Genomic DNA, 26,133 nt, shown 5'->3' with positions numbered 1-26,133 from the left:
ACCTAGTGCACAGTCAATACATCCAGCTCCATGCTGAACTGTTCATATCACAGAAGATTGGTGGCACCTTAATTGGGGAGGATGGCTCGTAATAATGGCTGGAGGGTATAAGTGGAATGGTTTTAAGTACATCAAACATAGGATTTCCATGTGTTTGATGCCATTCCATTCGCTCCGTTCCAACCATTATTATGAGCCGTCCTCCCCTCAGCAGCCTCCTGAGGTTCAAATACAGGCTTGACAATAACCCAGAGACATCCAGAGATATCCACTATACACGCGATGTCTATACAAACCTTATATGGAATGTGCTTCATTAGTGCAGACAGTCTCTGTCATCTACCAGCTGCTCTGTTTCCAAAGACTCTATTATAGATTCCTCAAGACACAACATATCATACTGCTACCGTTACTCTAGAGATACATACCTACAGAAGCACTATATGGCATCTATCGACAAGAAAAAATGTAAAGCTCACTAAACAGCAAGTACCACAGTAGTTGTACAACACTATATGGAAAGAGTGCACTGAACATTCATACTGTTCTGTGACATACTTAAATCCTTGGTAAACACGTGGGAACTCTAATAGAACCAGGCTAATAGATGTTGACAGTGAGGGCATCAAGTATTCATTTTGTATTTTGTCTCTCTAATTGTGACACTGAGTCTGTGTTGGATAATACGTTTAAACCAGGATGCAGAGCAATACCAGCTAGCACCGTGGGGAGGGAGGGAGAGGAGCAAGGGAGAGGAGGGAGGGAGAGGAGGGAGAGGAGGGAGGGAGAGGATGGAGGGAGAGGACGGAGGGACGGGAGGGAGAGGAGGGAGGAAGAGGATGGAGAGGAGGGAGGGGGAGGAGGGAGAGAGAGGAGGGCTGGTATCAGGGATGCAGGAGAGTGTGACAGTGTCAGTAAAGTAGGAAGATTTTGCTTAGAAGACTCATCTCCTCTCTTTCTTCCTTCCTTTCTCATTCTCTAATCTATACATCTCTTTATTCAATGTATTTTATCTGCATCTCTGTAATAAGCACTAGTTATGCTGCTGATCATTGCCTTGCTTGTGCTGATGTGTCTGAACAAATAGCCCTGGGTAAGAAATACATTTCTTAGCCAAGATCCTGTTGCCAAAAAATCTGGAACACTGGACTGGATTCTGAGCAAACAAGTGCAGAGCATACTAATAAACCTATTGCATTGATGGGAAAAGGTCTAGCTGGACCAGATCAGCTTTCCTAATGACTAGCCTAGCACTGTGACTTCCACTCAATTCAAACAAACGTTGGGGACATACAGTACATAACTCAACAACAATTTATATACCAAATGTCTTTTGAAGTAGGACCCTAGGGCTTGCAGGTAAGCACAATTTGCTTGGCATTTAAAAGCCTGTGCTTTATGACTACTTTTTTTCAGTGCATACTTTGGCACGCCAAGTTTGCTGTCCTTTCAGAACCACGTTGAGCGGGACGACCGCCTGCTGTTCTTTCAGAACCCCATCCGACTCTGGCTGCACAAAACCTTCAGTGAAAACAAAGAGTTTTACATGAAAAACAATGATGGCAAACACCATACATGATTTTATAGTGTACAGTAGGCACTAGGTCCGAAGACTCACTGTATAGGAATAGGCATATCATCTACAGTCTACTGGCATATTGAATGTGTTGTTGTGATGGAGACTGGGTAGCCTATTGCCGCCTGCTGAACATGTGAAATGCCCTTGGGGGCTGGTCCCCGGTTCATTGTTTTTCTTTCCACGTCATGATTCACTGCATGTTTTGTCAAACTGTGTAGATATTTCTACAGCCTCACGCAGTTATGGAATGCTGTTGAGAGAGAGGGAGGGAGGGAGGGAACTCTGGGGGTGGACAGCTTTTTCTCTCTCATTTATGTCAACTAGCCTACTACCAGTGGGAGTCCATCATAATTACTTACATTTACCAACATGTATTTCTCCCATCAAGTGTCTAATACTCACACATGTAATCCCCAAATGCACGCCCAGGGAATCCTCTAAGGGTGTGGTATATCCTTGAATCGAGGTCTGAGCCACAAAACAAAAATTCCCCCAAATACCCCAGCCTAAGAATCCCCTTTTGTGTGATTCCCTGCGCTGTTCTCTCAACTGCCAGACTCTCAGTGAGTTAAAGACAGCAACCTTCTATGGAAAGTTTGAGTTGTTCTGCAACTAAACAGTGTGTAATTGATTTCTAACAACATCTATGACATCTGAATCAGAAAGACCCTAGTGATTTCCCGCCGACGAGTTGGTCTTGGCTCTTCATTCACCATCATTACGGGCCTGCTTGTGCGTTCAACAAGTGTTAGTTCGGTGTTTTTAATAACACAGACAGATATATTAGTAAAGGCCCAAGCCCAGGGAGGGGAGTTGGTGCAAAATACGATATGATTGCAATAGATTAATATCGGAGGACGTCAACGTTATTTGCTTCCCACTAATTGCAGAAGCCACAAAACCCAGTAAACAGCAGACCCACACAAGTTTCTAAAGGTCCTTAACTGCGAGAGACATGTCAAGTACAGTGGGGCAAAAAAGTATTTAGTCAGCCACCAATTGTGCAAGTTCTCCCATTTAAAAAGATGAGAGACCGGTAATTTTCATTATAGGTACACTTCAACTATGACAGACAAAATGAGAAAAAAAATCCAGAAAATCACATTGTAGGATTTTTAATGAATTTATTTGCAAATTATGGTGGAAAATAAGTATTTGGTCAATAACAAAAGTTTATCTCAATACTTTGTTATATACCCTTTGTTGGCAATGACAGAGGTCAAACGTTTTCTGTAAGTCTTCAAAAGGTTTTCACACACTTTTGCTGGTATTTTGGCCCATTCCTCCATGCAGATCTCCTCTAGAGCAGTGATGTTTTGGGGCTGTTGCTGGGCAACACGGACTTTCAACTCCCTCCAAAGATTTTCTATGGGGTTGAGATCTGGAGACTGGCTAGGCCACTCCAGGACCTTGAAATGCTTCTTACGAAGCCACTCCTTCGTTGCCCGGGCGGTGTGTTTGGGATCATTGTCATGCTGAAAGACCCAGCCACGTTTCATCTTCAATTCCCTTGCTGATGGAAGGAGGTTTTCACTCAAAATCTCATACATGGCCCCATTCATTCTTTCCTTTACACAGATCAGTCGTCCTGGTCCCTTTGCAGAAAAACAGCCCCAAAACATGATGTTTCCACCCCCATGCTTCACAGTAGGTATGGTGTTTTTTGGATGCAACTCAGCATTCTTTGTCCTCCAAACACGACGAGTTGAGTTTTTACTAAAAAGTTATATTTTAGTTTCATCTGACCATATGACATTCTCCCAATCTTCTTCTGGATCATCCAAATGCTTTCTAGCAAACTTCAGATGGGCCTGGACATGTACTGGCTTAAGCAGGGGGACACGTCTGGCACTGCAGGATTTGAGTCCCTGGCGGCGTAGTGTGTTACTGAAGGTAGGCTTTGTTACTTTGGTCCCAGCTCTCTGCATGTAATTCACTAGGTCCCCCCGTATGGTTCTGGGATTTTTGCTCACCGTTCTTGTGATCATTTTGACCCCACGGGGTGAGATCTTGCGTGGAGCCCCAGATCGAGGGAGATTATCAGTGTTGTATGTCTTCCATTTCCTAATAATTGCTCCCACAGTTGATTTATTTGAACCAGGCTGCTTACCTATTGCAGATTCAGTCTTCCCAGCCTGGTGCAGGTCTACAATTTTGTTTCTGGTGTCCTTTGACAGCTCTTTGGTCTTGGCCATAGTGGAGTTTGGAGTGTGACTGTTTGAGGTTGTGGACAGGTGTCTTTTATACTGATAACAAGTTCAAACAGGTGCCATTAATACAGGTAACGAGTGGAGGACAGAGGAGCCTCTTAAAGAATAAGTTACAGGTCTGTGAGAGCCAGAAATCTTGCTCATTTGTAAGTGACCAAATACTTATTTTCCACCATAATTTGCAAATAAAATCATTAAAATTCCTAATTTTGTCTGTCATAGTTGAAGTGTACCTATAATGAAAATTACAGGCCTCATCTGTTTAAGTGGGAGAACTTGCACAATTGGTGGCTGACTAAATACTTTTTTGCCCCACTGTATGTGGTTGCCTGGTGGTTGCTACTACACTCCATACATGCTTTTGAAAGGATTGGTAAGAAATTAGTCAATCAATCAATCAATAAAATGACATAGATTGCATCTATTTAGATAACCTTTACATCTGCACATTATAGCCGATTCTGAGGAACCATTCACACCCCATCTACACTCAAACCATCCAACTATCATAAGAAGGCCAATAGCTTATACCGTAGAAAATTGTGCATTCCTCTCATCAAGCACTAACTGCTGTTGTACCAGCATAAGCCAACCGTTCTCACCTCCTATGGAACACATAAACAAAGGAGAATATACATCACAGATGGCTAATACTTGTCCTGGAGGGCCCCGCACAACTCAACAGTTGTTGGGAGAAGGGAGACACATTTAACTGCTCCCATTGCCGCTCCCTACTCTGATGTACAGTAGACGCTATGTGCTCACAGCAGCACACAATGATTGACTTGCCAATTCCAAATGTGTCTAATAATCGATTGAATAATGCCAGGTGAAATGTGCACGATTTGGGCAGAGAGGGAGTAACGAGGCCTACTGAAGGTGGACAGATGGAGAGGTACACAGATAGATGGATAGATAGATAAATGAATGCAGGTCCTAATTAACCAGTGCATGGTGTGGTGAGCCAAGAAGCCAGGAACAAAACCCCATCTGTGTTGGTCAGCCATTGAGGCCTGGTGCTCTTGGAACACGCCACCCTTGCTGGAATAATGGGCCACTTTAGAGTCCTCCAAGTTAGTTCACAGGCCCAGGGCTGGGAAACCGCTATATTGCAGGGTTCACAAGAGGTTTTTAATTGTTTCCTCTTTTTTTCATTTTTTTTTCACTCTCTCTCCTCTTTTAGTTCTGAAAGGGGGGCTGACAAACAGGCGATGAAGGGGATTGCTGTGTGTTCCACTGGACAAGCGGTGAGGTAAACAAAACATGGCTGTATGCTCCATCGGCTCGGCTTGAGGATAGGCTGAGGGATGGGGGGCGGGGGGCGGGGAGGGGAGGAGGGGCAGGAGAGGAAGGTTGAGGGCTGAGGGGTAGGGATGATAGGGGAGTATTAGGGGTTCGGGGAGCGAGGTGCGAGGGGAGAGGGGTATGGGTGAAAAGAGGGAAAGGGGGGTCCTCCGGAAGGAGAGGGAAGTGGGCGCAGGTCGTTGAGGTTACTCTTCAGAGTGAGGCCATTGTCCTTGGTGCTGAAGTTCTCATGCATGTCCCCCTTTTGGCTCCCGGAGTGTCTGAAAGTGATGGAGCTCTCTGCGATTAAGCAGCGGCAGTTCAGCTCTGCGCTCCCACAGCCCGGGCTATTTACATAGTCAAGAGGGACATTAATGCCCACCGATCCCCCTGCGCTGCACAAAGCAGCACACAAACCTGCCTCACAGGCCCATTAAGGCTCTAAATTGAGGATTTTTTGAGAAAAGGGAGGAAAGGAAGAGAAATAAGGGGAGAGATGGAGAAGGGGTGATGGAGGAGGAGAAGTGTGTGTATTTTCACTATCCGTTTGCTACCGACTTGGACCACAGCGGTGGAGAAAAGTCTCAGCGATATTGTTTGGCAGATTTTTCTACAGCTCCCAAGTGGCTGTGGAGACACCGCCATTGTTCCCTGCGAAGGAGTGGAGTGGATTCACTGGAGAGAGAGAGGATGGCCAAGAGGGACTGGGTTCCTACTGTCTACAATGAAATCCACTCACTCTACTGAACATCACCAGGAGGCCTCATGCAAATATGTAAATGTAGAAAAGTATCCGTTTTTAGACAGATACTTGGCTTTGGATTTATGACATTAATAAACTCCAACCAATCTTCTGTAATTCCCAACAACATCTGGTACTCACCAACAAAAATGCTGACATGCTTGGTTTGTGAGTGTGTGACTGTGTATTTCTTTAGGAGTATGCTGATGTGTAAAAGAGTATGAGTGCCAAAAACAATGCACACTGTCAATGTTGTGTACATCTGATGGCTGCTCGGAGTCTGACGTGGTGCATATTGGGACAATTGTTTGGATGAGGTCTTCCATTTGTTTTAATGATTCCTTAATTGTGTTTTAATTATGATTATTCTTTTGTTGCCCCACAATGGGGGACTGTTCTCAGTGGCATGGGCATTGGTGCCAATAGAGGGAACAAAAAGCGGGCCCATTCCCCTCCATTACCCCATTCCAGCACCCCCACTTCACCAACCACTCCGTGGGCCCTTTCGTGACCTCCCCCCCCCCCTCCCCCCCCGCTGACCTGAATTCCGCTGGAGCGGGTGCCAAGGGGATTGTGGGTGGTTTAGGGTTTGGAGAGAGCGCTTGAGAAAGTGGGGGGAATGCTGACCACCATAACACTTCCCTGGCCTGTACTAGCCCCCAGCACACCCCCGCCACCCCTCCATACAAATACTAATCTTGGACTTCCGTCGTTGAGATGATGGTTATCTAAGTCAGACGACAGGATGCCTTTCAAAAGAAGCACACTTGAAATCTTGAAAACATTTAGAGTGCAGTGAGATTCCTCTAAAACAGAAATATTGACCAATACACAGGTACAGTACAAAGTTGGGTCTGACGCAAATAATCTACGTAAGGAAAATGTATCAATTTTGTCCATCTTGTACAGCTTGATCTGAAAGAGTTTGTTGGAACTCCATAAACAGATTAATTTAGCTAGCTATCTCAGTTTTTGTCCGGGACATGACAGACTGACACTGAACTCTTAGTTTGGCTTTGGCCGTTATCAGCTATCCTACAAACTGTAAATAGGAAAGCATGTTGGACTGAATTCAAGGGGCAGCCTTTCAATTTGACTAAACATTACTATCATGTTCAGCTAAGGCAGACTATCGTAAAATACACTGAGTGTATAAACATTAAGAACACCTGCTCTTTCCATTACATAGACTGACCAAGTGAATCCAGGTGAAAGCTATGATCCCTTATTGATGCTATTTGTTAAATCCACTTCAATTAGTGTAGATGAAGGGGAGGAGACAGGTTAAAGAAGGTATTTTAAGCCTTGACGCAATTGCATGGATTGTGTTAGTGTGCCATTCAGAGGGTGAATGGGCAAGACAAAAGATATAAGTGCCTTTGAACGGGTATGGTAGTAGGTTCCAGACGCATCCATTTTGTGTCTGCAAAGCTGCTGAGTTTTTCACGCTCAACAGTTTCCAGTGTGTATCAAGAACGGTCCACCACCCAAAGGACATCCAGCCAACTTGACACAACCGTAGTAAGCATTGGAGTCAACATAGGTCAGCATCGCTGTGGAATGCTTGTGGAGTCCATGCCTCGACAAATTGAGGCTGATCTGAGGGCGGGGGGGGGGGGGGGGGGGGGGCTCTCGGTGTACATGCCCAAGGAAAATGTGTGTATTTTTCTGTCGAAGTAAAGGAAATACACCATGTCCATGTGACAGCTGTCCACCTGTGTACTTTGCCCTCTCCTGAGCACCAGACCAGGGAAGATACAACCCAAATAGCTTGTTAATGCGATAGATCACGTTATCAGAATATATTTAGAGTTGTGAGCTGTAATGCCATTCATCTTTCCTAGAAGCGCAGTTTATAATAATCTAGCAAACACTTGATGGCAAGCCTCAGGAAATTGATTATTCAAGGCAGACTCCAACTGCCGAGAGAAGGCGAGGAAAGGCAAACAGCAAACAGTCATGAAAACACACTCAGGACTATATTATTTTCCCTTGCAACTGCAACTAACTACACTACACAGGGACCCAAAGGTTATTCTAAATGAGAGAAAAATGCAGGCAGGCGGGTAGGCAGGCGGGTAGGCAGGCGGGTAGGCAGGCGGGCAGGCAGGCGGGTAGGCAGGCGGGCAGGCAGGCGGGCAGGCAGGCGGGTAGGCAGGCGGGTAGGCAGGCTGGTGAATGCCTGTGTGTCTGTTCTGGTGCAGTCAAACAGAAAGGAAGGGAGCAAGGAAGGAGGCTTTTGTTTGTCCTATTCATGGGAATAGGCTCTCATTCTCTCTCAGCTCACTGACGACTGTAACACTGGAGTTACAGGGAGGACTACAGTGGCGAAAAGAGGAAGTATCCTTTAGAAAAGGGAGAGTCATATGAAGCAGATAGGAATACAGATGTAGGATCTTAATTTGAGCCAGTTTGCTTCTGAAAGAAAATAATCCTGCAGCAACAGGAAATGTGAATTATTATGTGAATTATAATTAATGTACATTTGTGTAGGGGGTGATACTTTTTTTGTAAAGGGAAAATCAAGTCTGAAATGTCAAATTTCAAAACCTTTTTAAATCTCAAATACACTACACGTTTTACATTTCCTGCATTGGAAATGTATCTTGCAACAGGGTGGACCAAATTAAGATCCTACATCTGTAGTAGCATAGAGTTCTAGAAATAAGGATAAGGAAAGTGGTAGTGAGGGGAAAAGGAAGAGAGAGTAAAATGGAGGGAGAAAAAGGAAAAAGCAATTGATTGATGAAATTGAAGGACCAGGGGAAAGAGTGAGAAAGAGAGGGAAGGAGATGAGAAGAGAGGGAGCGAGAGGAGCATAAACAGATGGGTAGATTAAGCAAAAAGACAGGAGACAAGAAACAGGTGAGAGTAGAGGAAAAGACAGACCAATAGACAGGGGCTAGAAAAGGGAGACACAGAGAGTAAGGCAGGGGAGAGGATTGGAAGAAACAGAGAAATAGACAGGGGAAATTAGAGGAAGAGACAGTAAGATAGACAGGGGATAGTAGAGGGAGAGATGGATAGAAGAGGGTTGTGAACAGTTTGAGAAGGATCTGGATGGTACTTTGGCAGCTTCTGTATGTTCCCAGGGGGATTACTCAAGTGCTAGATGCTACAGAATGGCAGCGAGCCCACAGTGAAGCCCTATGAATGGAGCCACACAAAAACACACACGCATGCACACACACACACACACACACACACACACACACACTCTCATCTTCACTTTCCGTCCTTCGCTCCTCTGACCCTATTCTGCATAAATAACTGTCTCTTTTTTTATATTCTTCCCAGCCCCCTGCCCCCTACACCCTCTATCTCTTTTTCTCTGTCTCTCTCGTCTCCCTTTCTTTCTCAGTAGCAGTCTCCTCCAGTGCTGGCTGGGTCTCAGAGAAGCAGCAGATAGAGGTTGACTACCTCTAGCCTGGCTGCCTGGTGACAAGTAACAGATGCCTGATGTCCAGGAGGCTGGCACTGCCCTGTGACCCCCTCATAGGCTCAGTCTCTCATCCTCTCAGCAGCACACAGTGCCCCACTGTCTATCTACCCACCACCATTACCACTACTATTACCCCTCTACCCATTTCTCTCCTCCAAAGAAAAGACCTGATAGATCACTCTCTGTTCCCTCTCTCCCGGCCTTTCTCTCACTCTCTTTCTCTCTCTCAAATGAAAAGTTCTCTCCTCCGCTGCCGGAAAATGAAAGTGTTTCCCTTCCCTCCATTCTAACTGAACTCCATTCTCCGGTGAGGATTGTGTTACACTGTAAAGCATCTGGATGACAATATAGAGCAAGGTGTCAGAACAAATCATATTTCAGAACAATGAGCTGTGAGGATCATTTCTCACTCTCAAGCCCTCACACGCATTCATGCACACACACAAACACACACACACTCAAATGTGAGTAATTTTTGCCGTGCAATCAAGCCTGGCTGTTATAATAATATATGAAATACTATTTGTGGTCTACCCCATGTGGATAACCTATTATTGATGTAAATGTTTACCAGTCTTTCTAGTAAAACATCTGCACCAGCGTGAAGGCAGTTTCAATTATTTGATTTGTTTCATGTTTAGGAAGGGCCTTCCCCAAACTGTTGCCACACAGTTGGAAGCACATAATTGTCTAGAATGACATTGTATGCTGTAGCGTTAAGATTTCACTTCACTGGAACTAAACTTTACAGTTGGCACTATGCATTGGGGCAGGTAGTGTTCTCCTGGCATCCGCCAAACCCAGATTCGTCTGTCGGACTGCCAGATGGTGAAGTGTGATTCATCACTCCAGAAAACGCGTTTCCACTGCTCCGGAGTCCAATGGCTGCGAGCTTTACACCCCTCCAGCCGAGGGCTGGCATTGCGCATGGTGATCTTAGGCTTGTGTTTGCCAGCTCGGCCATGGAAACCCATTTCATGAAGCTCTTGGCGAACAGTTCTTCTGCAGACGTTGCTTCCAGAGGCAGTTTGGAACAGAGGGTTTTTACATGCTACATGCTTCAGCACTCAGCGGTCCTGTTCAGTAAACTTGTGTGGCCTACCACTTTGCGGCTGATCCGTTGTTGCTTCTAGACGTTTCCGCTTCAGAATAGCAGCACTTACAGTTGACCAGGGCAGCTCTAGCAGGGCAGACAAACTAACTTGTTGGAAAGGTGGCATCCTATGGCGGTGTCACGTTGAAAGTCACTGAGCTCTTCAGTAAGGCCATTCCACTGACAATGTTTGTCTATAGAGATTGAATGGCTGTGTGCTTGATTTTATACACCTGTCAGCAACCGGTGTGGCTGAAATAGCCGAATGCACAAATGTGTGTGTCCACATACTTTTGTATATATATAGTGTATCTATCAATTAGGGCAAACAAAGTATATAAGATTGTATGTTTTGTTTATTTTGAGCAGCTACTCCCTATTCTGGCCTTGGTTAACACATCTCTACACACATACTGTACACACACATAGGGTACATACATAGACCTTGTACCTTGAGTGACATGTACCATAATTAAACTAACATGTCTTCGCAGATGTTTCAGATAATAGATTCTGATAAATATGGCTTTAGACATATGTAGATCAGCACCCCTCCAGGGTTTAACTTTGTGTCTAGTGTGTGTGTGTGTGTCTGTGCATGACACTAGCAACCTGGCTTGGGGTCGATGTTGGTCAATACTAAACAACAAGGATATAAGACATGGATTTTGGAATTCCATCAAATCTATTTCCCATGATGACAATAATGTGAGTCTCTTCTTTAGACATTCTCACAGAAACACATTCATGTAGATTATTGTAAATGGCTGTTGACAAACCAATCCCTGTCCAGGTACACACATGAAATGGCACATTGTGCACTTGAGCAGACAGTACATTAAGCTCTCCCCGAATGTCTGCTGTTTATTCATTCATGTAAGGCAGCAGCCAGCGAGTGCTGTAGTATAGGAGAGCAGCCTCCGGGCTCAGGACAGAACATATTAGTTGCATGGACACTTTCCACTCCAAATTCTCCTTCCAATTACACAAGGCCACATTTCACCAGATCCTGGCCTGAGGACATTTATCACATACATCTCCAGACACCCACAGTCCTTACAGACTGACTCCCACTGGAGGATGAAATATTCATTAATAGTCTTCTTATCAAAGCCCCTGTAGTCCTGACAGACAAACCCCCTCTGCCGGTTTTGACGATCACCACCATCAATCAAGCAGCGATTGACGTTACATCTGGAAACATGTCCTCTGGTTTTGTTCAAATGACAGGCTGTGAAAATAATGTGAATGCAATCAAGTGCCAAGACAGTGTGTTTCCATGGTGACGATAGTGTGTGTGTTTGTGCGTGCGTGCGTAATTGACGGGAAGTGGGGGCAGGGGAGTATGGGGTGTGAAGTAATTGGTTTAAGGAAGGGGTGGTGAATATATACCACTTCCAACTACACAAAATGTATACATTTGGCAAATTGCACAAAAGGAAAATGCACATGTTATTCCCACTAAATATTAGGGTAAACATTCATGAAGTGTATAGGTCAAGACAAAAAGTGACTTTATCTTTACATATATTGACAGGGTCAGCTACAGAATGAGCAATCTAACATCATCAGTGAAATAACAAGGCACATGCCTTAACTTATAAAATAAATAAAAATAACCAAAAAAGAGGACATGTAGAAGGAAGAATGCAAATAAATGACACTATATATTCAAACGTATGTGGACACCTCTTCAAATTTGTGGATTCTGATATTTCAGCCACACCCATTGCTGACAGGTGTATAAAATCGAGCACACAGCCATGCAATCTCCATAGACAAACATTGGCAGTAGAAGAGCTCAGTGACTTTCAACGTGGCACTGTCATTTGATGTCACCTTTCCAACAAGTCAGTTCATCAAATTTCTGCCCCGGTCAACTCTAAGTGCTGTTATTGTCAAGTGGAAAAATCTAGGAGCAACAACCACTCAGCTGCGAAGTGGTAGGCCACACCGTGAGCCAGTCCTAATTGCCCAAAATCAGTGCCCGGCCTCACTAATGCTCTTGTGGCTGAATGGGAGCAAGTCCCCTCAGCAATGTTCCAACATCAAGTGGAAAGCCTTCCCAGAAGAGTGGAGGCTGTTATAGCAGCAAAGGGGGAACCAACTCCATATTAATGCCCATGATTTTGGAATGAGATGTTCGATGAGCAGGTGTCCATATACTTTTGATCATGTACTGTAGTTGATATATATTTTTGCTTGATTAAGTATGGTAAGTACTGATAAGGGTCCTTATCGAAAGTAGATTATCAGTTAAATACAAACCGCGAATTTAGATATCTGGAGAATATCTCCAAAACAAATATTTTAAACTCTCCTAGAGGAAGTTGACAATAGTGAAAACAGTGAACATTTAACTCAAATGATGGTTTGATGAGCATGCACCTGTCTAAAATAAAAACAGACCTGGGACTAGAAAAATGACTTAATCGCTCACAACAAACCACTTTTGATAACACGACACCACAAGATAACTATGTTACCGAACACGTTTTTTTTTACGATTTACGCAACGGATATGGATGGCTGTGTTGTAAACTATTGATAAGATACTGAATGAACAATAGAAGAGCTAACACCTAAAACACAAAAACAACAATGATCTCTCTTCATCGTAGTCCTCTCTGGCTTGCGTTGAGAAGACCTGGCAGGATACCTAGAGTCACGCGTGTGGGAATGCCTTGCGGCAAAGCAGATATGATGCAGCTCGCGAAAGATGTGCGCTTTGGCACACAGGCACGGAGCCGTTTGGTAGAGAAATTATATTAACGGCATTAGTAACCCAGATGCAAGATATATCGGTATGTAATTACCACACATTGTCTGTTTGCAAACATTGCCTCCTCAGTAGTAGACTAGATAAGTGTTTCATGACAGAAGTACACCTTGAATCTCACCCTTAGGGTAACGTGGGGTAACCAGCTCACCGTAAAACCAATGTCCAGTTACTGACACAAGCAAAGTTTGGTAAAAATGTGGTATGTGGATGATGGTCATGCATAGGCAAACAAACTATAAAGGGAAATAAGTGGCTAAAGTTTTTGTTCTAATGTTGTTTTTAGAAAAGGGGTGTGTTTTCCAAGTACCAGGGTAATGATTTGGACAATGCTAATTTAAGTACTATTGACTTCTACTCACCTTAAATTTGTACTGCTTTATTAAAGATGTAATTCAATGTTTATCGCTAAACAAGTGGGTTCTTTATCTTTTGCTCCCCTAATGGTATATACTGTATATATATGTATATATATATATATATATATATATATATATATATATATATATATATATATATATATATATATATATATATATATATATATATATAACATTTATAGATCTAATTTAATTAGATTATACATGTAACTTTTTCCTTAGAATTCACCTTAGAATTGTTTTGTTAATGACTTAAATGTAGGTGAGGCAGAACATGTTTAGTTGTGCAAGAGCAGTGGCTGCAGGGAAAGTGTTCAAATGTAGTTTTGTGACATAATGTGATTTTTGTGACAATTACAGGTGTGGGGCGGGCTTTGTTACCCTACTGTTCCTTTTACTAGTTGCAGGTCAACAATTTATGATATAAAACAATATGAAGACAATGTAGCAATTGTGAAGTGTTTTTTGGAGCCTATAGGGAGTGCAGATTGCTGTGCTGCCTAAAATTGTGTCCACATGCACCTGTTTTGCCCACGCCGGTAATGTGAAGCGCAGCCTATCGTTTTCAGGAGGAGCGAGCTCCAACACTTTGATCCTAACCATGCTCTTAGAATTGCAGTATATGAACATTTTGACCTTTTGATAGCTAACCACATTGCGACTTCACTTTAAGTTGGTGTAAAGAAGCATGGATAATAATATTAATAATGATGATAGTGACAATAATTGTAAAAATTATAACAATTAGAATTAGAATAATTAGGTAGCCTATATAATTAATTACCGTGTGCTGATCATCATGATTATAATTTATCATGTAATATTAGGCCTACTGCAAGAATTATTATTATTTTTATTTTTATTATCCTCCCCTATTTTGCCAAAAGCGTATGTCCTGTAAACATGTAATGTGCATACATAATAATAATTGCCTCTCACCTTTGTATTCAATCTTAGAGTTATTGGAAAATAAGTTTCAGTCTCTCTTCTTCTCCCTTCTCCGAGTCTTGTGCATCCGCTTCAGAGATGTTCGACTGCTGAAATGCAAGCCTTCAGTGCGTCCAGGGCATGAGCGAGAGCAGCACCAGAAATCAAACAGACAGATTTCTATCACAGTAATCCGTGGAGCTCTGTGCTCAACAATCCCACTGAATGAGCTCTGCCTTACTTCGCTCCTTTGCGCTTTCACTTCCCCACCTCCCCTCCTCCTGTTCACCCCTTTTCTTCTCTGAATACCGATCCTCGTTGGTTGACGGTACAATCTTGATGCCCCCACCCATCTTTATTAATGTTTAAACACTTTTACCTTCTTAAAACACATGCTTTTGCTCCTCTGTGTCTGTGTGTATCTCTCTGTGTGTGTGTGCGTGTGTGTTTGTTCTAGGGGTGTCAGTATGAGGTCAGGTGTAGCGTTGTCAGGTTAACAACAAGTTCACTATTCTCTATTGCAAGCACTAATGGCTATATTGGGGGTATGGAATGAACTGGCAGTTGCACTCTAAAAAATGCTGGGTTGTTTGATTGACTCAACTACTGAGTTGCAGGCGTTGGGTCACTTAGTTAATTTGTTTTCTTTAGAAACTGCTGGGTTATTGATGCTGGGTTATTGGTGCTGGGTTATTGGTGATGGGTTATTGGGGCTGGGTTATCGAGATATGACCCAGCTGTTCAGATCAGAAGACTGGAGGTGTAGTTTAGAGGGGCGTGGCTTTCAGATAGTTCTTTTTGGCCACCCATGAGATTAAATGTCATTCCTGTTTATTTACATTTTTGTACCTTCAATGATGATTACAGAAGTATATGAGTTTCCTAAAACCCTGTGTAAATCCCATTGTTGGGATACAATAAGTTGGTATACCTTATTAGGCAATAAGGCGGTGTACATTATTACAATATGTATTTGGGGGTGGTAGGTAGCTTGGTGGTTGAAATCTGCCCTTCTTCCCTTGAGCAAGGCAGTTAACCCCCAACAACAACTGTTCACCGGGTGCAGATGACATTGATTAAGGCAGCCCGCACAACTATCTGATTCAGAGGGGTTGAGTTAAATGCTGAAGACACATTTCGGGTGAATGCATTCAGTTGTGCAACTGACTAGGTAATCTTAATATTATAGAAGAATGTGTCATAAAAAAATGCAGAATTGAAATTTAACATGATGAACAGGGATTACATTTGCTCTCACTGGTGGCCAATAAGATTAACTCTGCAGGCTAATTCGACTGAGCGTTCAAATTCAGCTGGTCACTAATTTCAGTCGGTCACATTGGTGGCTTTATCGGGACTCGGTCAGTTAATGTATTAGCAGCTGCGGTCATTGTGGAGCGATGGAGAAGGTCAAAGGTGACTGCCGTGTAACAGAGGTGGTTGGGTGAACCACATGCGATGTGTAACCTTGCCTGAAACCTGATGACTCGTGTTAGCTTACCTTGTTACTGCCTGAAAGCTTTAGCTCAGTGGATTCACTGTGTCACACTTGTCATTATCATAGCCACATAGTATGGCTAGTAACCGAAAGGTTGCAAGATTGAATCCCTGAGCTGACAAGGTAAAAATCTGCCGTTCTGCCCCTGAACAAGGCAGTTAACCCACTGATCCTAGGCCGTCTTTGAAAATAAGAATTTGTTTTCGTAACTGACAAAATAAATAAATAAATAGTACGACAGTTTGGTGGTTCCTCACACAGACACACAGTACTGATTCCTGACAGGTGGATTTCATTGGTATTTTACCATGTGGATTCAATTACAGTTGTAGCACAACAACATCCACATGGTCTATTGCGACATTGTTCTGGCACATCCTCCGTCTCTGACCCATGACCATAGAGGAAAACATGAGTGCAGGAACCACAACATATTTACCAGACACACACAATGTGGCCTCATGTAGATTATGTGATAACTCATAGGTGCTACAAGGACTCTGGGGAGACAGTGATGTTTGGTGGTAATGAATATGGACAGAAAGAAGGAAAGGGTTGATGACAAAGGGATAGGCACAGACATGTTGAGTGCAGAAGAAACTTTATCAAAGTCGTTTTAGCAATGTGGAGTATGATGAAGGAAACATGATCAATTGATGTGAGAGTGAGTGCTAGGGGCCCAATGGGGTGTTTGATCGCCCCTAGGTTATAGGTTGGCAGGTAGCCTAGAGGTTAGAGCGTTGGGCCAGTAACCGAAAGGTCGTAGCTGGAAGAAAATAGTAAAAATAAAGAAAAACCCTTGAATAACTAGGTGTGTCCAAACTTTTGACTGGTACTGTATGTTTGGTGCCATTCCATTCGCGCCGTTCCAGCATTATTACAAGCCATCCTCCCCCCAGCAGCCTCCTGTGGCCTACTGATTATTTCTCACTATCTACTTGTGAGCTACTCATTGACAGCCTGCCAGCTACGGAACATGCAGTTTTCTGCTAAGGTGCATCCTTTGGTAGGCTGTAGTCTGCACTACAGCAAAGGGTAATCAGACCCGTGCTTATCATGGTTCTTAAAGACAAAAGACCATTTTCTGTTGCAGGTGCCTTTTCATTTGAAACACCAGTGGTACAACTAGTGCATTCTGACTGCAAGGAACAATAACAGCAGTGCGCAGGAGCAAAGCAAAACCATTCATCTTGATGCAATCTGTTAATTATTATATCATCAATAAAATGGACATATATATTTTAATGCAGACTAGCTCAAAACATTACTAACCATTGAAAATGACAGATGACCCAACGGATCATGATCATTTTCTGGTAAAAAGTGGGGGGTGCAAAAACATATGTTTGCTCCCCTATTTTGAAAGGGGGATGCAGCTGCTCCGTTTTCTCATTGCTCAGGTGCCTATGGACTAAAGGACATGTGCTAAATACACCTGGACAGCAGCCAAAATTGCATACTACAGCGTACCATAAACACGCTTGTGCTATAAGAAGTTTTATGGTCTAACAGTCTACACATGGCTTCAATGGTGCACCTGGAAATACAGTTTGAATATATGATCCTTGCCTAGCATGAAAAGACAGTTATCATAATTAGGTGTGTATTAATTAATTGGACATGAGATTTTTGCATATCCCACTCTCCCTGAGATACCCTTGGAGAATGGGGTCACATTAAGGATCTGCCATTATCAACCACAACCCAGGAGCAATTAGGGTTAACAGCCTTGCTCAAGGGCACATTGACAGATTTATTTTCTGACAGAGCTTGAGAGGATCTGCAGAGAAGAATGGGAGAAACTCCCCAAATACAGGTGTGACAAGCTTGTAGCGTCACACCCAAGAGTCAAGGCTGAAATCGCTGCAAAATATGCTTCAACAAAGTACTGAGTAAAGGGTCTGAATACTTATGTAAATGTGATATCAGTTTTATTTTTATGTACATTTTTAAAAATGTTTTTAAAAAACTGTTTTTGTTTTGTCATTATGGGGTATTGTGTGTAGATTGATGAAAAAAAACGATTTAATCATGTCACGTTCGTTATAAGGATCGGACCAAGGTGCAGCGTGGTATGCGTACATTCTTATTTATTTAAAGAATGAACACTGAACAAACTAACAAAATAACAAAACGAACTGTGAAGCTATACATAGACAAGATCCCACAAACACCAAAGGGAAATGGCTACCTAAATTTGATCCCCAATTAGAGACAACAATAAACAGCTGCCTCTGATTGGGAACCATATCAGGCAACCATAGACATACAAATCACCTAGACCTACAAAAACCCTAGACATACAAAAAACCCTAGACAATACAAAACTAGCGTACACACCCTAGTCACACCCTTACCTAACCAGGTCAGGGCTTGACAGTACCCCCCCCCCCAAAGGTGCGTACTTCCGGCCGCAAACCTGAACCTATAAGGGAGGGTTCGGGTGGGCATCTACCCTCAGTGGCGGCTCCGGCTCTGGACGCAGCCCCCCCTCTTTACACTGATCCCTCCGCCTTTGTAGAACCGGACCGTGGATCATCGCCGGAGGCTCTGGACTGGGAACCGTCGCTGGAGACCCCAGAATGGGGACCGTCGCTGGAGGTGCCGGACTGTGGACGGTCGTTGGAGGTTCCGGACTGTGGACCGTCGTTGGAAGGTCTGGACTGGGAACTGTCGCCGGAAACTCTGGATTGTGGATGCGCACTGGATGCCTTATGCGTGGGACCGGTACCGGTGGTACCGGGCTGATGACACGCACCTCAGGGTGAGTGCGGGGAGGAGGCACAGGACGTACTGGACTGCGGAGACGCACTGGAGGTCTGATGCGTTGTGCCGGCACTGGTGGTACCGGGCTGATGACACGCACCTCAGGGCGAGTGCGAGGAGCACGAACAGGACGTACTGGCCTGTGGAGGCGCACTAGAGGCCTGATGCGTTGGACCGGTACTGGTGGTGCCGGGCTGATGAAACGCACCTCAGGGCGAGTGCGGAGAGGAGGCACAGAACGTACTGGACTGTGGAGGCGCCCTGGAGGTCTGATGCGTGGGACCGGTACAGGTGATACCGGGCTGATGACACGCACCTCAGGGCGAGTGCGGAGAGGAGGCATAGGATGTACTGGACTGTGGAGGCGCACTGGAGGTCTGGAGCGTAGAGCTGGAACCACCCGCCCTGGCTGGATGTTTATTTTCGTCCTGCAAATGCGGGGCGCTGGCACAGGACGCACTGGGCTGTGCAGACGCACCGGAGACACAGTGCATAGAACCGGCGTAGGATATCCTGGTCCAAGGAGGTGTACTGGAGACCAGGAGCCCTGACCCGGCACCATCCTTCCTGGCTGGATGCCCATTCTAGCCCGGCCAATGCGGGGAGCTGGAATAGAGCGCACCGGGTGCGCATCACTGCATAACCTCTCAATGCTAGCACTTCTCTCCGGAACCTTGCGTCGAGCTCCTCACACGACTCCCTGACTGGCTCTGGTTCAGCCCTCGGCTCCGCCGACCACTCCGTGTGCCGCCCCCCAAAACTTTTTGGGGGCTGAATCTCGTGCTTGTATCGTTGGTACAACTCCTCGTAATATCGCTGTTCCGCTTTCGCTGCCTCTATCTCCTCCTTAGGACGGCGATACTCCCCAGCCTGCGTCCAGGGTCCTGCTCCATCCAGAATCTCCTCCCAGGTCCATTCCTCCTGAACACGCTGCTTGGTCCTTTGTTGGTGGGATCTTCTGTCACATTCGTAATAAGGGTCGGACCAAGGCACAGCGTTGTATGCGTACATTCTTATTTATTTAAAGAATGAACACTGAACAAACAAAATAACAAAACGAAACGTGAAGCTATACAAACAAGTGCTGACAGGCAACTACACATAGACAAGATCCCACAAACACCAAAGGGAAATGGCTAACTAAATATGATCCCCAATCAGAGACAACGATAAACAGCTGCATCTGATTGGGAACCATATCAGGCCACCAGAGACATACAAATCACTTAGACCTACAAAAACCCTAGACATTCAAAAAACCCTAGACAATACAAAAACTAGCGTACCCACCCTTGTCACACCCTGACCTAGCCAAAATATAAAGAAAACAGAGATATCTCAGGTCAGGGCGTGACAAATCAATGTTAGAATAAGGCTGTAACATAACTTTTTCCACATTTGGTTGAGGGGTCTGAATACTTTCTAAAATCACTGTATTTGCAGTAAAATCACTGTATTTGCAGTAAAATCACTGTATTTGCAACTGAATTCAAACTGCACTTGCACATCTGAACTTACTTTGTTGCAGGCGCAATGTATCCCTGTTCTTTATTAAGCTTCATGTACTGGCCTCAAGGCCGTTGTCAGAGCTTTTGTGGGTATTTTTAATTTGCGCCCTTATGTAGACATTGCTCCACCCACAATCAAGGAAAAATGAACATGTGTTACCAACTATAACAATGTGCATTTCATAAATATTCTAATAAAGTGTGTACATAAAACGTATCAAACACGTTTGTAAAACCACAATGAGGACTTCACCCTATCAAATCATTTGGTATAGAGTAGGCTGAAATGATTAATGACAAGACATTAGTTCATGTTCACATTTAGAACAGTACATGCATGGGCATCATCATTAAGACCTTTTGGGAATAATGCCTGGAGGGTGAAAATCCCAAAATAATCTCTTTTGCTCAGTGTACTATTTATATCACCTCCCCTGTCTGATATCTTAACTTTCTCTATGTCACAAAATCTAAAGGTAGAAATGCCATGTTTTAGGTCATTAAAATCTACTGCGACATGACAATCCCTGTCATTTATCCTAATTTAACTTTTATGTTCACTAATTCTCTGTTTGAGAGAACAAGAGGTTTTTCCTTTATAACACAGCCCACATGAACATTTAATCATGTCGATAACATGGTTGGACGTAATACTGCCATTTATTTGGAACCGTTTTCCTGTATGTGGGTGGCAGAAATGTTCACACTTCATATTGTTGCACTATGCCTCTGCATTTATAGCTACTGTTCGAAAGAGGGCATACATTTTATTTTGTGGCTGGCGGTTAGCTTGGGCCAACGACGTGTAAATTGCGACCTCTCCTATATACTGTAAATTGTGGGTTCTTAAATTTAGCTGGCAAAGCTGCATCAGATGATAAAACACACCAGTGATTCTTGACAGCATCTCCCTCCCACTTTGCTCGAGTTCAAAATATATGTGATGTTGAACATTACAGAGTATTCTTTAGCTCTAGTGGGTATCTTTTGTATCAGTTCATCTCGTGTTTTCCCTAGTGCCATATTAAGAGCTTCATCCAGCATTTTGTACGGTAGCCTCTTATTAGAAACCTATTGCGCATCTCCACTGCTTTTTCTAGATGGACCTCTGTGGAGTGGCATAAATGGCGCAGCCTGAAAAAACTGGCTTCTTTGAAGTCATCTTTTTAATGGCTCTGGGTGAAAGCTGTCCCCCTGTAATATAGTATTTCTCTCCGTTTGGGTTCCATTTGATTTCTCAATCCACATAACGAGGTAGTGAACACGCTTAGTGTCACATTAAGTAGTGAATTTGAGACTAGGGTCAATGTCATTGAGTAATGTAATAAAGTCTGACAGCTCTTCTGCCATTCTTCCCCATATGGAAACAATGTGGTCAATATCGATACCACTTCAGGATTATATTCAAGAATGGATTTCCATTTTCATTGTTAACCAAACGTTCTTCCAATAGTGTCATGCACGTGATTGAGGACCCAAAAGCGGTTTAACAAAAACAGAGTTCTTTAATGTCGAAACACAGGTAAGACATAGATCCTCTTCAAATGGATATGATGGCAAAATAACCAACCCGCAGAGAGGGCGACAAATGAAACATAAAGTCCTTCTGAATATCACAGAAGAGTTCCCCTTCTAGCAGCAGAGGAGAATAGCTGGGTTAGAGTCCTCTTCTAGCAGCAGAGGGGATTAGCTGGGTTGTAGAGGACAGAGGTACCTGATCACACGTAGCCTCAGATGAACAGGCAGATTCCGACAGGACAGGACAAGGTTGAAGCAAACAAGACAATAGTTTGGTTCTGGCATGAGAAACTCAAACGAGAATCTGACAAAGACAGAAGCAGGAACAGAGAGAGAAATAGAGACCCAATCAGAGGGAAAAAGGGAACAGGTGGGAAAAGGGTGAACGAGGTAGTTAGAGAAGACAAGGAACAGCTGGGGGAAGGAGGGGAAGAGAAGGCAACCCAATACGACCAGCAGAGGGAGACAGGGTGAAGAGAAAGAACAGGAACAAGACACAACATGACAATACATGACAGTACCCCCCCACTCACCGAGCGCCTCCTGGCGCACTCGAGGAGGAAACCTGGCGGCAACGGAGGAAATCATCGATCAGCGAACGGTCCAGCACGTCCCGAGAGGGAACCCAACTCCTTTCCTCAGGACCGTACCCCTCCCAATCCACTAGGTACTGATGACCACGGCCCCGAGGACGCATGTCCAAAATCTTACGGACCCTGTAGATAGGTGCGCCCTCGACAAGGATGGGGGGGGGGGGGGGGAAGACGAGCGGGGGCGCGAAGAACGGGCTTAACACAGGAGACATGGAAGACCGGGTGGACGCGACGAAGATATCGCGGAAGAAGAAGTCGCACTGCGACAGGATTAATGATCTGAGAAATACGGAACGGACCAATGAACCGCGGGGTCAACTTGCGACAAGCTGTCTTAAGGGGAAGGTTCTGAGTGGAGAGCCAAACTCTCTGACCGCGACAATATCTAGGACTCTTAGTTCTACGCTTATTAGCGGCTCTCACAGTCTGCGCCCTATAACGGCAAAGTGCAGACCTGACCCTCTTCCAGGTGCGCTCGCAACGTTGGACAAAAGCCTGAGCGGAGGGGACGCTGGACTCGGCGAACTGAGACGAGAACAGCGGAGGCTGGTACCCGAGGCTACTCTGAAAAGGAGATAGCCCGGTCGCAGACGAAGGAAGCGAGTTGTGGGCGTATTCTGCCCAGGGGAGCTGTTCTGACCAAGACGCAGGGTTACGAAAAGAAAGACTGCGTAAGATGCGACCAATAGTCTGATTGGCCCGTTCTGCTTGACCGTTAGACTGGGGGTGAAAGCCGGAAGAGAGACTGACGGAAGCCCCAATCAAACGGCAAAACTCCCTCCAAAATTGAGACGTGAATTGCGGACCCCTGTCCGAAACGACGTCTGACGGAAGGCCATGAATTCTGAAAACATTCTCGATGATGATTTGTGCCGTTTCTTTAGCAGAAGGGAGCTTAGCAAGGGGAATAAAATGAGCCGCCTTAGAGAACCTATCGACAACCGTAAGAATAACAGTCTTACCCGCTGACGATGGCAGTCCGGTGATAAAATCTAAGGCGATGTGAGACCACGGTCGAGAGGGAATGGGAAGCGGCCTGAGACGGCCGGCAGGAGGGGAGTTACCGGACTTAGTCTGCGCGCAGACCGAACAAGCAGCCACGAAACGACGCGTGTCATGCTCCCGGGTGGGCCACCAAAAACGCTGGCGAATGGAAGCAAGCGTACCCCAAACGCCAGGGTGGCCGACTAACTTGGCAGAGTGAGCCCACTGAAGAACGGCCAGACGAGTAGGAACGGGAACGAAAAGAAGGTTCCTAGGACAAGCGCGCGGCGACGGAGTGTGAGTGAGTGCTTGCTTTACCTGCCTCTCAATTCCCCAGACAGTCAACCCGACAACACGCCCCTCAGGGAGAATCCCCTCGGGGTCAGTGGAGGCTACTGAAGAACTGAAGAGACGAGATAAAGCATCAGGCTTGGTGTTCTTAGAGCCCGGACGATAAGAAATCACGAACTCGAAACGAGCGAAAAACAGCGCCCAACGAGCCTGACGCGCATTAAGTCGTTTGGCAGAACGGATGTACTCAAGGTTCCTATGGTCAGTCCAAACGTCAAAAGGAACGGTCGCCCCCTCCAACCACTGTCGCCATTCACCTAGGGCTAAGCGGATGGCGAGCAGTTCGCGGTTTCCCACATCATAGTTACGTTCCGACGGCGACAGGCGATGAGAAAAATACGCGCAAGGGTGGACCTTGTCGTCAGAGAGGGAGCGCTGAGAAAGAATGGCTCCCACGCCCACCTCTGACGCGTCAACCTCGACAACGAACTGTCTAGAGACATCAGGTGTAACAAGGATAGGTGCGGATGTAAAACGATTCTTGAGGAGATCAAAAGCTCCCTGGGCGGAAACGGACCACTTAAAGCACGTCTTGACAGAAGTAAGGGCTGTGAGAGGAGCTGCCACCTGACCGAAATTACGGATGAAACGACGATAGAAGTTCGCGAAGCCGAGAAAGCGCTGCAGCTCGACGCGTGACTTAGGGACGGGCCAATCAATGACAGCTTGGACCTTAGCGGGATCCATCTTAATGCCTTCAGCGGAAATAACAGAACCGAGAAATGTGACGGAGGAGGCATGAAAAGTGCACTTCTCAGCCTTCACAAAAAGACAATTCTCTAAAAGGCGCTGGAGGACACGTCGAACGTGCTGAACATGAATCTGGAGTGACGGTGAAAAAAATCAGGATATCGTCAAGGTAAACGAAAACAAAGATGTTCAGCATGTCTCTCAGGACGTCATTGTCTAATGCCTGAAAGACAGCTGGAGCGTTAGCAAGGCCGAAAGGAAGAACCCGGTATTCAAAGTGCCCTAACGGAGTGTTAAACGCCGTCTTCCACTCGTCCCCTTCCCTGATGCGCACGAGATGGTAAGCGTTACGAAGGTCCAACTTAGTGAAAAATCTGGCTCCCTGCAGGATCTCGAAGGCTGAAGACATAAGAGGAAGCGGATAACGATTCTTCACTGTTATGTCATTCAGCCCTCGATAATCTATGCAGGGGCGCAGAGACCCGTCCTTCTTTTTGACAAAAAAAAACCCCGCTCCGGCGGGAGAGGAGGAGGGGACTATGGTACCGGCGTCAAGAGCTACAGACAAATAATCTTCGAGAGCCTTACGTTCGGGAGCCGACAGAGAGTATAGTCTACCCCGGGGGGGAGTGGTTCCCGGAAGGAGATCAATACTACAATCATACGACCGGTGTGGAGGAAGAGAGGTGGCCCTGGACCGACTGAACACCGTGCGCAGATCGTGATATTCCTCCGGCACCCCTGTCAAATCACCAGGCTCCTCCTGTGAAGAAGAGACAGAGGAAACAGGAGGGATAGCAGACATTAAACATTTCACATGACAAGAGACGTTCCAGGAGAGGATAGAATTACTAGACCAATTAATAGAAGGATTATGACAAACTAGCCAGGGATGGCCCAAAACAACAGGTGTAAAAGGTGAACGAAAAATCGCTATGATTACCAGAGACAGTGAGGGTTAAAGGTAGCGTCTCACGCTGAATCCTGGGGAGAGGACTACCATCCAAAGCGAACAAGGCCGTGGGCTCCCTTAACTGTCTGAGAGGAATGTCATGTTCCCGAGCCCAGGTCTCGTCCATAAAACAGCCCTCCGCCCCAGAGTCTATCAAGGCACTGCAGGAAGCTGACGAACCGGTCCAGCGTAGATGGACCGACAAGGTAGTGCAGGATCTTGAAGGAGAGACAGGAGTAGTAGCGCTCACCAGTAGCCCTCCGCTTACTGATGAGCTCTGGCTTTTACTGGACATGAAGTGACAAAATGACCAGCAGAACCGCAATAGAGACAGAGGCGGTTGGTGATTCTCCGTTCCCTCTCCTTAGTCGAGATGCGGATACCTCCCAGCTGCATAGGCTCAGCACCCGAGCCGGCAGAGGAAGATGGTAGTGATGCGGAGAGGGGGGCAACGGAGAACGCGAGCTCCTTTCCACGAGCTCGGTGACGAAGATCAACCCGTCGCTCTATGTGAATAGCGAGTTCAATCAAGGAATCCACGCTGGAAGGAACCTCCCGGGAGAGAATCTCATCCTTTACCTCCGCGCGGAGACCCTCCAGAAAACGAGCGAGCAAAGCCGGCTCGTTCCAGTCACTGGAGGCAGCAAGAGTGCGAAACTCAATAGAGTAGTCTGTTATGGATCGATTACCTTGACATAGGGAAGGCAGGGCCCTGGAAGCTTCCTCCCCAAAAACAGAACGATCAAAAACCCGTATCATCTCCTCCTTAAAGTCCTGATACTGGTTAGTACACTCAGCCCTTGCCTCCCAGATTGCCGTGCCCCACTCACGAGCCCG

At 45.4% G+C, this 26,133-nt stretch overlaps 1 protein-coding gene across 2 annotated transcripts in view; it reads right to left on the bottom strand.

The window, feature by feature from the left end:
• Positions 1 to 14,995, bottom strand: part of slc1a2b (solute carrier family 1 member 2b) — a 43,903-nt gene extending 28,908 nt beyond the window's left edge. Inside the window, exon 1 of one of the 2 annotated variants that reach the window (XM_021600639.3) lies at positions 14,449 to 14,995. The gene's annotated coding sequence lies outside the window, so the exon portion shown is untranslated. The remainder of the gene's footprint in view (positions 1 to 14,448) is intronic. The other variant, XM_021600646.3, reaches the window with a different exon arrangement.
• Between the last annotated feature and the right edge of the window lie 11,138 nt (positions 14,996 to 26,133).

This window comes from Oncorhynchus mykiss, chromosome 1, assembly GCF_057628025.1.
Source record: "Oncorhynchus mykiss isolate SJ-2025 chromosome 1, ASM5762802v1, whole genome shotgun sequence".
Lineage (NCBI taxonomy): Eukaryota > Metazoa > Chordata > Actinopteri > Salmoniformes > Salmonidae > Oncorhynchus > Oncorhynchus mykiss.
Note: the sequence above shows the minus strand (reverse complement) of the source record. Positions and strands in the feature narration are given on the sequence as shown.